Below are 11,543 nucleotides of genomic sequence, written 5' to 3'. Positions count from 1 at the left end.
AGGGTCATGATTTGAACAAATTTGAGTCTACACTACCTGACGATGCTTCCATATAAATATGTCTAGCCATAGCTTTGCTGTTATTGAGGAAATTTTGAAAGATTTTTCCTATGTATCCCCATGTAAAAATTTTGATCGGCCATTATGGCCCAACCCTTACTTTGGGGATCATGATTTGAACAAAATTTAATCTATACTATCTGAGGATGCTTCAATATTAATATGTCTAATCATGGCTTTGTTGTTCCCGAGAAGAAGATTTTAAAGTTTTTCTCCTATATGTACCTATGTAAAACTTAAATCACCTAATGTGACCCCCCCCCCCCGGGGGGTCATGATTTAAACAAACTCGTTTCAACATTACCCGACGATGCTTCTATATAAATATGACTTATCATCATGATGGCTTTGCTATTCATAAGTAGAAAAAAATTTAAAGATTTTTTAATTATGTATTCTTAAGTAAAACTTTAATCGCCTATTTGGCCAATTACAAACCTATCTCAGGGGTCATGCCATTAACAATCTTGTGAAACTTTCACAAAAGTTTAATTTTTTCTGGCCCAGTGGCTATTGAGAAGAGTTTTAAAAGGTGCCATTCAATTTTCACAAATTCTGAACGATCTCCCCTTCAAAGAGAGCGTCACGCTCTCTTTAAAGTGGAAATCGTTTGAACATTTTATTTGAACTTGAATCCCCTTCACTAAAGGATATGCTTTTGGCAAGTTTGGTTGAAATTGGCCCACTGATTCTTGAGAAGAAGTTGAAAATGTGAAAAGTTTATATACGACACATGACAGACGGACGCTGGACATCCTTCGATCAGAAAAGGTTTCTTGAGTCTTTGGCTCGTGTGATCTAATAAAATGTGAGTGAAAGCAGAAGACGCTGCACATTGTCTTCTGTTTTATTCAGGTACTTAGTCATGTGGTATTAGGCAGGATATTCACCTTTTGATATTTTTTCTACAGCGATCTAATAATACCCTTTTTGATATTAGATCACTGTCAAGACCAAAAAAAAAAAAAAAAAAAAAAAGTTGATAAATGCCTACAAATATGTGCTGGAAAATAACATTATTAAATTATTAAATCTCAATAATTTTTTTTAATTATATCAATAAATGTAATAATTTTGAAACTGAATAATATTTTTTTTTTGTCGAATTAAATTTTCAGAAATAATTGACTTACATGTAAGACAGACTAATATATAATACGTCAGCGAAAGCCTCTTAAATTATGTACGAGTTGAAATAAATTTTAAAATCAGGAGAAAAGTTGTTCTATTGTTTGTTTATTTAAGTCCCTTTGGAGAATTTTTCATTCATATTGGGACGCCATCGGGCTGCAAATTTAAATTTGTATTATTATATTAAAACCTACATGTATACTCGGCACAGAGGACCATTGAGCAGTGAGGATCTTTTTTGTGCCAACACCTACTGCGACACGGGACCTCATCCGAAGGACCGGTCTCCACATCAGTGGGATTCGACCCTGCAACGTACGGGTCAACTCCTTATTCCGCGACTCAAGAGCAAACGCTGTAACCATTCTGCCATGCGGGCGACGAAAAGTTGTGTTATGTGACACATTTAAAAAAAAACCGAAATCTTGAAGTACGCACTTTCTTAAATTTGGAATAGGTTTATGGAAGATCAAGGGCCTTTTAAGATTTTATTTTAAGCTTTGGTTAGATAGATCTCTGATATTGGAACCATTTTGCATTCTTATAGTTTACCTACAAAAATGGTCAAAATTTGTTTGGATATATGTATCATTTGTATGTATGTATGTATTTCACTATTTCTTCATTGTATATTAATATCTCTTATTTTGATTTCCACATGGCCAAGAACTGTAATTCTGTAATTGACTTCAGACGGATTCTTTGCTTTTTATATTTTATTAGTATCTTGCTGAAATTTTCCCGTGCTTTACAAGGTCAAGAAATCTAACAAAATAATTTTTTGAGATATTCCACCAAATATTAATTAAAAGTATTTTTAAGCTCCTTGCAGTCACATGAATATGGCTTTCAACTTAAAATTAGCAAAACTAACTCTCGGTTAATCTATACAGGTAACTGTGGAAATAAGACATACAATCCTCGCTATGAAATTTGTTGTGGCGGTGTTGTCAATTCCAAAGGCTCTGGCAAAAGATGCTGTGGAAGCAAAGTGTATAGCTAACGCTATCAAATTTGTTGTGGCGGTGTTGTCAATTCCAAAGGCTCTGGCAAAAGATGCTGTGGAAGCAAAGCGTACAAATTTGTTGTAGCGGGCAGATTAATTCTAAAGCTGATGGCAAAAAAATGCTGTGGAAGGAGGGCATACAACCCTAGCTATCAAAATTGCTGCTATGGAGTTGACACAGTCAAGCGGAACTATACATCAGTATAGCACATTTTCTTCGAGGACAAGAATTATTCACTCTGTGTTACTCTTACAGATTATTCTCGATGCGATGAGCATGAGCTGCGATGGATTTCTATTGTATATATATTTCTTGGAATTTAATCAGTTTAGTGTATTATATTGCTTTTATTCCGTCTGTCATACTAGTTCTCTGCGTTATTGCGCTGGAAAGTATACGTACTACTTGTAGTATCTGAACTTAAAAAATATATGTAGATTACAAACATGCACCGAGTTATGGTTATGGCACGCCGATTGCATCAAAATTATTTTCTGCACAAACGATCACGATATTATACACGAGCTTGATGAAAAATATACACGAGTAAACTAAAAATACACGTATCGGTAAAAATTGCACATGGTTTGAAAGATTTTAACATAAACATAACGAAAAATACACGAATCCGAAATTTTTTACACGATTAAGGGGTATGAAATACACAAACGAAAATCAGAAGTTGCACGAGCAGAGGAAACTAAAAATTACACAATTTTACTGCGCATACAGCTGCGCATATCATTATTATGCACATAGAATATTCATTGTGTTCTTGGTATTCTGTACTCTTTATCTCTTCATAAATGCTGGATGTAATCGAGAGAAAATGGCGTTGACGATGACATGCATATTACTTTGCTTTTTTATTTCTTTGCTAAAACTCGATCCGATTTCTAGCTAATGCCAATCGAACGAATAAAGTATTTTTGTGATCTGTGTGAGAAAATTTTAAAGCTGATACTATACCGAGATCCTAGCCAAAATATGTACGTATTATATGATGCCGGACATAAATTGTGACAAGAAAGGAATCGCATGTTTGTGCTATAATGCGGGGAAAAAAGTTCCATTGCATATGATGCACTCGACTCCGAACTAAAACAACTGTACTCAACAAAGATTGCATTGAAGTCTATGGAGCAATTTTAAAAAAAAACAAAAATTCAAATACATGTAATAAGAATATCAATGAATATTGTAGTGAAAAAATGCACTAAAACACATTAGAAATAGAATGACAATTGAAAATGATTTTTTTACCAGGTAAGATTTTTAAAATTGATTTTTTTTTTATGAATTATGAGGGAGATAACTCTTACCAAAATCCAAGGTCATAAATTAGGACACATCCCACCCTTACATGCTAATAGTAATAAATGGGAATTATGTCTAAATATACTGAGTATTCAACACCTACACATCTGTTATGTATTCAATTTCATTAAATTTTTTGTTATTAGGATGGAATACCTTAACTTCTTTATTGCTAATTCATCATCTAACTTCTTCAGCTACCTTCTGAATGCCTGACTTTCCCAAAGCTTTGCCTTATATACCCTTAAGCTAATCCATTTCATGGGTTGTCAGGTCATTCCACTATTTGAAGTCTTCAATGCGTTTTACTCCAATGCCCCTTAGCAATTACACCTATATATTCATATGTAAACCTTGACCCACTGTTGTGGCCCCGCCCTATCCCCAGGGGTCAGCATTTGAACAAACTTGAATCTACACTACCTGAGGATACTTCTGTATTAATATGTTTAATAATGGCTTAGCTGTTCTTGAGAAGAAAATTTTTAAAGATATTTCCTATATATTCCTATGGTAAACTTTGACCCCCTCCACACTGTTGTGGCCCTGCCCTATTCCCAGGGGTTATGATTGGAACTTTAATCTTCACTACCTGAGGATACTGATATATTAATATGTCTAATAATGGCTTTGCTGTTCTTGAAAAGAAGATTTTTAAAGATATTCCCTATATATTCCTATGGTAAACTTTGTCCCCCCTGTTGTAGCCCTGCAACACCCCAAGGGGCCATGGTTGGAACAAATTTGAAAATACACTTCCTGAAAATACTTCTGTAATTGTATGACTATTCATGGCTTTGCTGTTCTTGAGAAGTAGATTTTTAAAGACATTTCTTATATATTCCTATGGTAAAATTTGACCCCTCTGTTGTGGCCCTGCCCTACCCCCGGGGGTCATGATATGAACAAATTTGAATCAAGAGTATTTAATGAAGCTTTCATATACGTTTCGTCTATTCTTGCCCAGGTGTTCTTGAGAAGAAGATTTTTAAATGATGCCACCAAATTTTCACGAATTCTTAATTATCTCCTCTTGAAAGAGGGCGCGGCAACTTGAATCCTCTTCACCCAAGGATGCTTTGTGGCAAGTTTGGTTGAAAATGGCCCAGTGGTTCTTGAGAAGAAGTCGAAAATGTGAAAAGTTTACAGACGACAGACGGACTCCGGACACTCTTTAATCAGAAAAGCTCACTTGAGCCTTCGGATCAGGTGAGCTAAAAGGCAAACTGTGAGGAGGGAGGGGGGATGTTGGGTTGGTTTTGACAAAAATGATCGGGTGTGGGTTTTGGAAAAAGTATTTGCCTACCCAAGTTGGCATCTAATTTGTTTTTAAGTTCATCAAAAACGCTATGCACTAAAATAATAATAATTGTTGTTCTGAAAATAAATTTAAAAAGTTCCAATTAGTTCCAATTATGGTTCAAAATTTACATCCCCCCTCTTTTTTTTTTTTTTTTTTAAAAAATCATGATTTACATCATTAATTAAAACCTGTAATTTCAGACTGAATTTACATCATTAAATAAAACCTGTAATTTCAGACTTGTAATGAATTTAGAGTATGAAATACTTACATAAGAGGACCATGGGCCACATGTTCACCTGAGCATTTTATACTCGATTTGACAAATACATGTATATGTTACAGTAAATATGTGAAATCAGGAATTTCATGTATTTCCTAACCATTCAGTAAATACATGTATTTACTGGCCATTTTAGGAAATACATGTAATTACTGAATAGCTAGGAAATTCATGTATTTAATGAAAATTTTAGGCAATTTTACATGTTTTTACTACGCCAAGCTGGATGACTATACATATGCTTTAAAACGTCCGTGTCGAATTGTATCCGTCCATTTCATTGTCTATCATTAACATTTTGACTGTAACAGATAGAAATGACGTAAGCTGCATATTTCCAATTTTGCCAGTTAATGTTCTGCGGTCTTATGTGCTTACTCTCGCTGCACTTATTTTGCCGTTCCACTGTTCGACTTACAGTAATATGGATGATGGTGATGATATCGAAAATTGTACATTTGATTTTCATGAGATTGCTTGTCATTTTTTTTTATTAACTCTGAGGAAGAGCTGCAATGAACGCTATACTTAATAAACTTGTACATGTAATGTAAAAGGAGAATAGTGCAGATAACACGATTGATGTAAATTCGTAAAAAAGACAAGGAATCTCTCTCTCTCTCTCTCTCTCTCACTCTCTTTCTCTCTGAAACTTCATTCAAACACCCGTTTTTTGTTAAAAAAAAAAGAACTCTCAACACTCTCGACTTACTGATTTCCTCTAATACTTTTAATAAATTCACTGAAGCAGCACTCCAAAATGTGTATAACTTCTGCATGTTCTGCAGAAGCAGGTTTAATGTGAAGACTTTAAAGAAATGTGGACCCCCAATCCCAATAATATCACCTATACTGGACACAATTTTCTGAGCAAAGAGGTTTTCTCTCTTCGTTACTGCTTGGGTCTAGCCTCATTGATAGATAGCTTTATATATAGACTACAGGTGTATGTGAAATTTATGCTACAGTAGCTGTGTCATGACATTTCATATATCTCAAAGTAACAAAGCAAATTTGCCCATTTGTAAAGAAAAAAAATCATGAAGATTTTTGTCATTTTTTTTTTGTTATCACAATTCGAAACACTGTAAATAAAATTCCGGGAGAGAGTACATTTTTTATTAATGAACTGCCGCGGAGATTAAAAAATGTTGTTTCAATAGTGTAATGTTACATCTCTTAAATTATTGATAGAAATGTCTATTGTAAACCAAGAGTAATGTTTTGCAAAACTGAAATTTAAGATTATTAAACAACAGAACAAAATACAGAGTGAAACAAGAGCCACTGTATGTGTTATATCCATACATATGAATACGTTTTCTGTCGGTTTTCTACACAATAAAAGAAGCTGTCTGACTATACAGGTAAATATATATACATCATGTAAATATAATCATCAAGGATATTGTCAATGCGTTGATCATCCATTTTTGCATTATTCATAATCATTTATTTATATTGATTTAATTTAATTCTTCTACAGTAAAAGGTATATAGTCGCTAGATTGATTAGTACTAATAATCATATTTTATTAATAATTCTATATTGTTTTATATATGAATGTTGAGTTAATTGTATCTCCAGTCAAGTGGACAAAAACGACAATCAAGACGCTATCAACGATAGGAGCACACTCCTAGTCTAATCTCTTGTCATGGAAGGAGAGCGCATGTATTGTAATTTGATATTTTTCTAGAATATGCGATGTCAGAATCAAATAGTATTGAAAGACGTGCTTTACTCACATTCAACAGGGGTAAAGAAATGTTTTTCCGAAAAGAATTTGTCCAAAAAAAAAAAAAAAAAAAAAAAAATTAAAGTGATAATAATACAAGGACTCCATTTCAAGAGTTTAACACTATGCTTGAACCCAATGGATCCTCTAAATTCCTCTAAAGCATATAGAGCATGGAATACAGATAGATATAAAAATAAACATGTTTCTCTTCAACCGACGTCGACTTACATGTGATTTCTCAAGTACTTCATTAATGTCGCATTAAGAAAAAAATACCTCCTTAAAAACTCTGGGAGTTTGAAATTAAAGAATGAAAAACAAAACAGTCCTTCTTTACTTTGACAAAGCCAATAAAATTAATCAAGCACTCTTGTGGCTTTTAAACAGGTAGGTTTGATAAAAAAAAATGCTGAAAGTCTTCCTTTTTCAGAAGAAAAGAATAATCTGTATTCCATTTAGATATGTAAAATAGAAAATATGAGATGAATGACTTTCTTAAAAATCCCACTTGTGTCACATTCTTGGATCATCGGAAACAAGAAATGTTAAAAGAATCGTGTACTTATTTCTTTTTCTCAATTGAAATAAACACAGGTTTTAGATCATATCCATGTAATTTATGAAAAATGAAATGTTATGTATATCTCCACTGTAAAAAAGAAACAAATATTCCTCTTAAAGGTCGGGAGGCGTAAAAGTATGGTGCATACTCGTATTCAACAATCCTCGGCTGACTCTGCTTTGCGACTTACAAGATGTGATTGGTGGAGGAATATGCATCAAATCGATGCCGTGGCACTGGACCTAGGTTTTTAGGTCTCACCTGAAAGACCAGTGGCTGTTTTTCTAGTGCCCCTGCCATTTTTTTTTATAGGTCTTAAGGCCAAAAGTCATCAGGACTGTTGACGGAATACTCTTTGTGTAAGTCAATCATCATGCAAATCTTAAAGTCCGAAATGTGTAGGGTGAATTTTATTTTTAAAGTAGACCAAACGTCGAATTCAAGGTCATGAGCGAATAAAAACAATTTATTTTTTGCTTCAACAGATATATGGCAAAGTGGAATGTTTGATTGATTGATTGGTTGGTTGATTGTTGTTTTACGTCCCACTCGAGAACTGTTACGTCTATATGGTGACGTATAGAGACGTCACTATATACCGGTGAAGGTCTTCTTTAGATCCATACTCGGCACTTCGGGCAATTGAGCGGTGAGGTTTCTTTATAGTGCCAACTCCTACCGTGACATGGGATCTCGTTTTTAAAAGGTCTCACCCAAAAGACCCGTGACTTTAACTTCTAGTGCCGGGCGCTTGGCGAAGGAACAATTGCTACCTAAGGTTTGACGCAGGGAACAAGAATCAAGGCCGGGCCTCCCGATCATGAAGCGAACGCCCTACCACTAGGCTAGCGTGACTGGTTGGAATGTTTGAAGAGTAGGTCAATATCACAGAATCTACATGTACATTTTTTTAAACAGTGAAACACATGCTGAATATCAACATTTTAAGATACAGGTCATATCACCAAGCTAACACAGGCACGTGACCTGAATGTACATATTGAAATATCAAAGCCACATCTTTTGTTGAAAGAATATGAAATGAAGCAACATTTTTTTTGGGGGGGGGGGAAGCCCAAGGACCTTAACAGTCACCTAAGTATAAAATAAAGAAGTACAGCAATAGGTCACTTGAGTGACTCAAATATCAGGTACCCTATAAAGAAATTGAAATAGATAAGCTCAATAACCTCACCTTCATACAATATAATTTTTTCAATGTCAAAAAACCCCCATTATCTTATCGTTCTAATTTTGAACTTTTAGAACTTCAGTTATATGGACACTTCATCGTTTAAGTACTGTCAACAATAAGGGGATCTTATTAAAAGATTTCTTGGTTTAAACATTCTCGATTTCCCTCCTCACACATTTATGAGAGCAAATAGATAAATAAGTAATAAATAAGTAAGTAAATAAATAAATAGAGCAATCAATCAATATTCATGCACTCTTACATCATTTCAACAAACACGCTGACTAGGAAGTAACCAAAGTTTGTTATCAAAGATATTAAATTTCTGTCCTATGCCTGATTTTTCAAGTCAAGACATGCAGGAAAATTCCTTTTAAAATGTCGATACAAGTTTTATTGAAATGTATGCCTATGTATTCTTATCAGTCAGATTAGAATTTGCATGTAGCATATCCCAGAAGAAGAAAACTTGATATTTTCTTTACAAAATATCAAATAAGTAAGTCGAGTTTGTTTCTTTAATATGCTTGCTAAATTAAAATATATCATTTATCTTATATATTTATCATATATTATTGAAGCTATTGAAACGTTGTGTCACACACACATTACTCTTTAATAAGTCGCTGAATACCAGAAAAAATAAATCTGATACACTGTAAAATTCATCATAATAAATGTGTATCTGTGAATATCGTTATTGCGTTGGATGTGTGGAAATGAATAGGTCTCTACATTTGTTTTTTTTTAAATTTATTTATTTGTTATTGTGTATAGCTAAGTAACAGATAAAGTTTTTAAACTCCTTATTTATACACATATTTTAAATTGTATCTAGGTGTTTTAACACAATTTAAGGCCTCTTCTTTATTTGATTGATTTTATTGTTATAAATTATATCGACTTAAAAAATATTGATTTGAACATATTATTGATCAAAGCAAGAGATTTAATCAAAAAGACATAGTAATGTCGATATTCAACAAGAAATATATAGATATATCTGTATAAATATATTAGTATTTCCGGGGGGAATGGAAAAGGTGAAGATAACGAACAGTGATCGATCTCAAAAATCTATAAACAATACAAATCTGTGAAGAGGGCATAAAACACAGACCCCTGGAAATTCCAGAGGGGGATCATGTGCATAGGAAGATATATTCCCTGTTGACCGGTTACACCCGCTGTGAGCCCTATATGTATAGATCAGGTAGACGGGAGCATTCCGTAGTCAAATTCAGTATAAAAACAAAGGCCTAAAAATTGGTACGAATACACTTCACCCAGTATACAACCCAATGCTAACAAGGCCATTATAACGACCATAGAATTTACGAGATGCTGATTTTAAAGGAGGTTTTTGAAATCCCTGTTACATCAACTAACTGTATGTAGCCTGCCCCGGTTTAAAAATTGATCATACTCGGAGCATGCTGGTGGAAAAATGAAAAAATATTGTCATTGAAACGTGACTTCACTCGGGAGAGACAAAATCTATACTATATATTTGCTGTCGTATACGATTATAGTGGGATACATTTTTTTGGAGGTATTGAAGAAGGTGGATGGTGAGACATCAGCATTTAAATCATAGGCTACTAGCTGTCTCCACCACCATTTTGAGGAGAACAGGAGAAAATATGTGCCTCCTCCTCCAGCGTTTTTGATCTTAGTGGTTATTTTATCACGAAATCCCCCCAACACACACACACCTTCTTTTAATTTGTGACTAAGCTTCTTCAGATTGACCGCAATGAAGCATAAATCAATATTTTCGAATCAATGTTTTATTTTAAATTGAATTAATTTATAGCAATATAACCAAATAAATAAAATACGGTGCTTTAAATTATATAAAAACACCTAGATACGATGCAAAATAAGTGTATGAATAATAAATTATGACACTTCATATGTTGACAAGACATTGTACAAGTTATAATGCAACAATAGTAGAGACCTATACACTTCCGTAGATAAGTTGTATGATTCATAAACTTTGATGCCTAAATGTGATCGCAATCATACAATTCATTCACAAATTAAAATGGCATGGTTTTTAGAGAATTTCAAAGTTTGCAAATCAGGAAATTAAAAAAAAAACAACTCCGTTTTAATCATTTTTACCAATTTGTAAGCGTATAGGTTCTACATTTGTTGTGATATAACTTGTGTACATTGACTTTTTAATTACCTTATTATGATGAAATATGAAGGTAACGAACAGTAATCAATCTCAAAAGTCCATTAAAACAATACAAACTTGGAGCTGAGCAAACACGGACCTCTAAACACATCAGAGGTGGAAGTAAATAAAAAGTGTTACAACTTCTTATTTATACATGTATATACATATTTTGTATTTTTTTAAAATAGTTTTTTAATACCTAATTTAAAGCTCCTTCTTTTATTACATTCGATGTATCCACGACAGTTGATACAAACTTTTTTTCCTTAATCATGGAAATAATAATTATATAAGGCTAACTTTTGTTTTTAGAAACAGTTTTAACAGTGACCAAATTTTGCTAATATTCCTGATTGTTGTTACCATAGTTATGAAACTGAGGTATAATACTTGTACAATCTTGATTTTTTTGAGTGTCATGTCTTTTTAACCTCCACACTAAGCATGTGTTGGAATACATGGTCATACACATATCTACAAAGTTGTGTTTTTTTTCAATTCTTTATTGCAATAACCCTTTAACAAAAAGGTAGAGGTAATGCCTCATCAGAGACCCTCACAAATATATCATCACCTGGGGTGCCAGGAGCTCCCTGGATCAGATAGAAAAATTTGATATATGATATATCTAAGTGTACATATATTTTGAGAATTTTACATCATATCAAAATTAATAAATATGTATTAAAATGCACTTCAATAAGATAAAACGATAGGAAAAATACACAACTACATGTATAGATAATAGAACA

At 33.3% G+C, this 11,543-nt stretch overlaps 1 protein-coding gene across 1 annotated transcript in view; it reads right to left on the bottom strand.

Annotated features, from left to right (window-relative positions):
• LOC133192190 (phospholipid scramblase 2-like) overlaps positions 1-11,543 on the bottom strand; it is a 238,725-nt gene that overhangs the window by 129,901 nt on the left and 97,281 nt on the right. The window lies entirely within an intron of this gene.

This window comes from Saccostrea echinata, unplaced genomic scaffold (genome assembly GCF_033153115.1).
Source record: "Saccostrea echinata isolate AGI-Se365-2 ecotype Australia unplaced genomic scaffold, CSIRO_AGI_Sech_v1 ptg000025l, whole genome shotgun sequence".
Lineage (NCBI taxonomy): Eukaryota > Metazoa > Mollusca > Bivalvia > Ostreida > Ostreidae > Saccostrea > Saccostrea echinata.
Note: the sequence above shows the minus strand (reverse complement) of the source record. Positions and strands in the feature narration are given on the sequence as shown.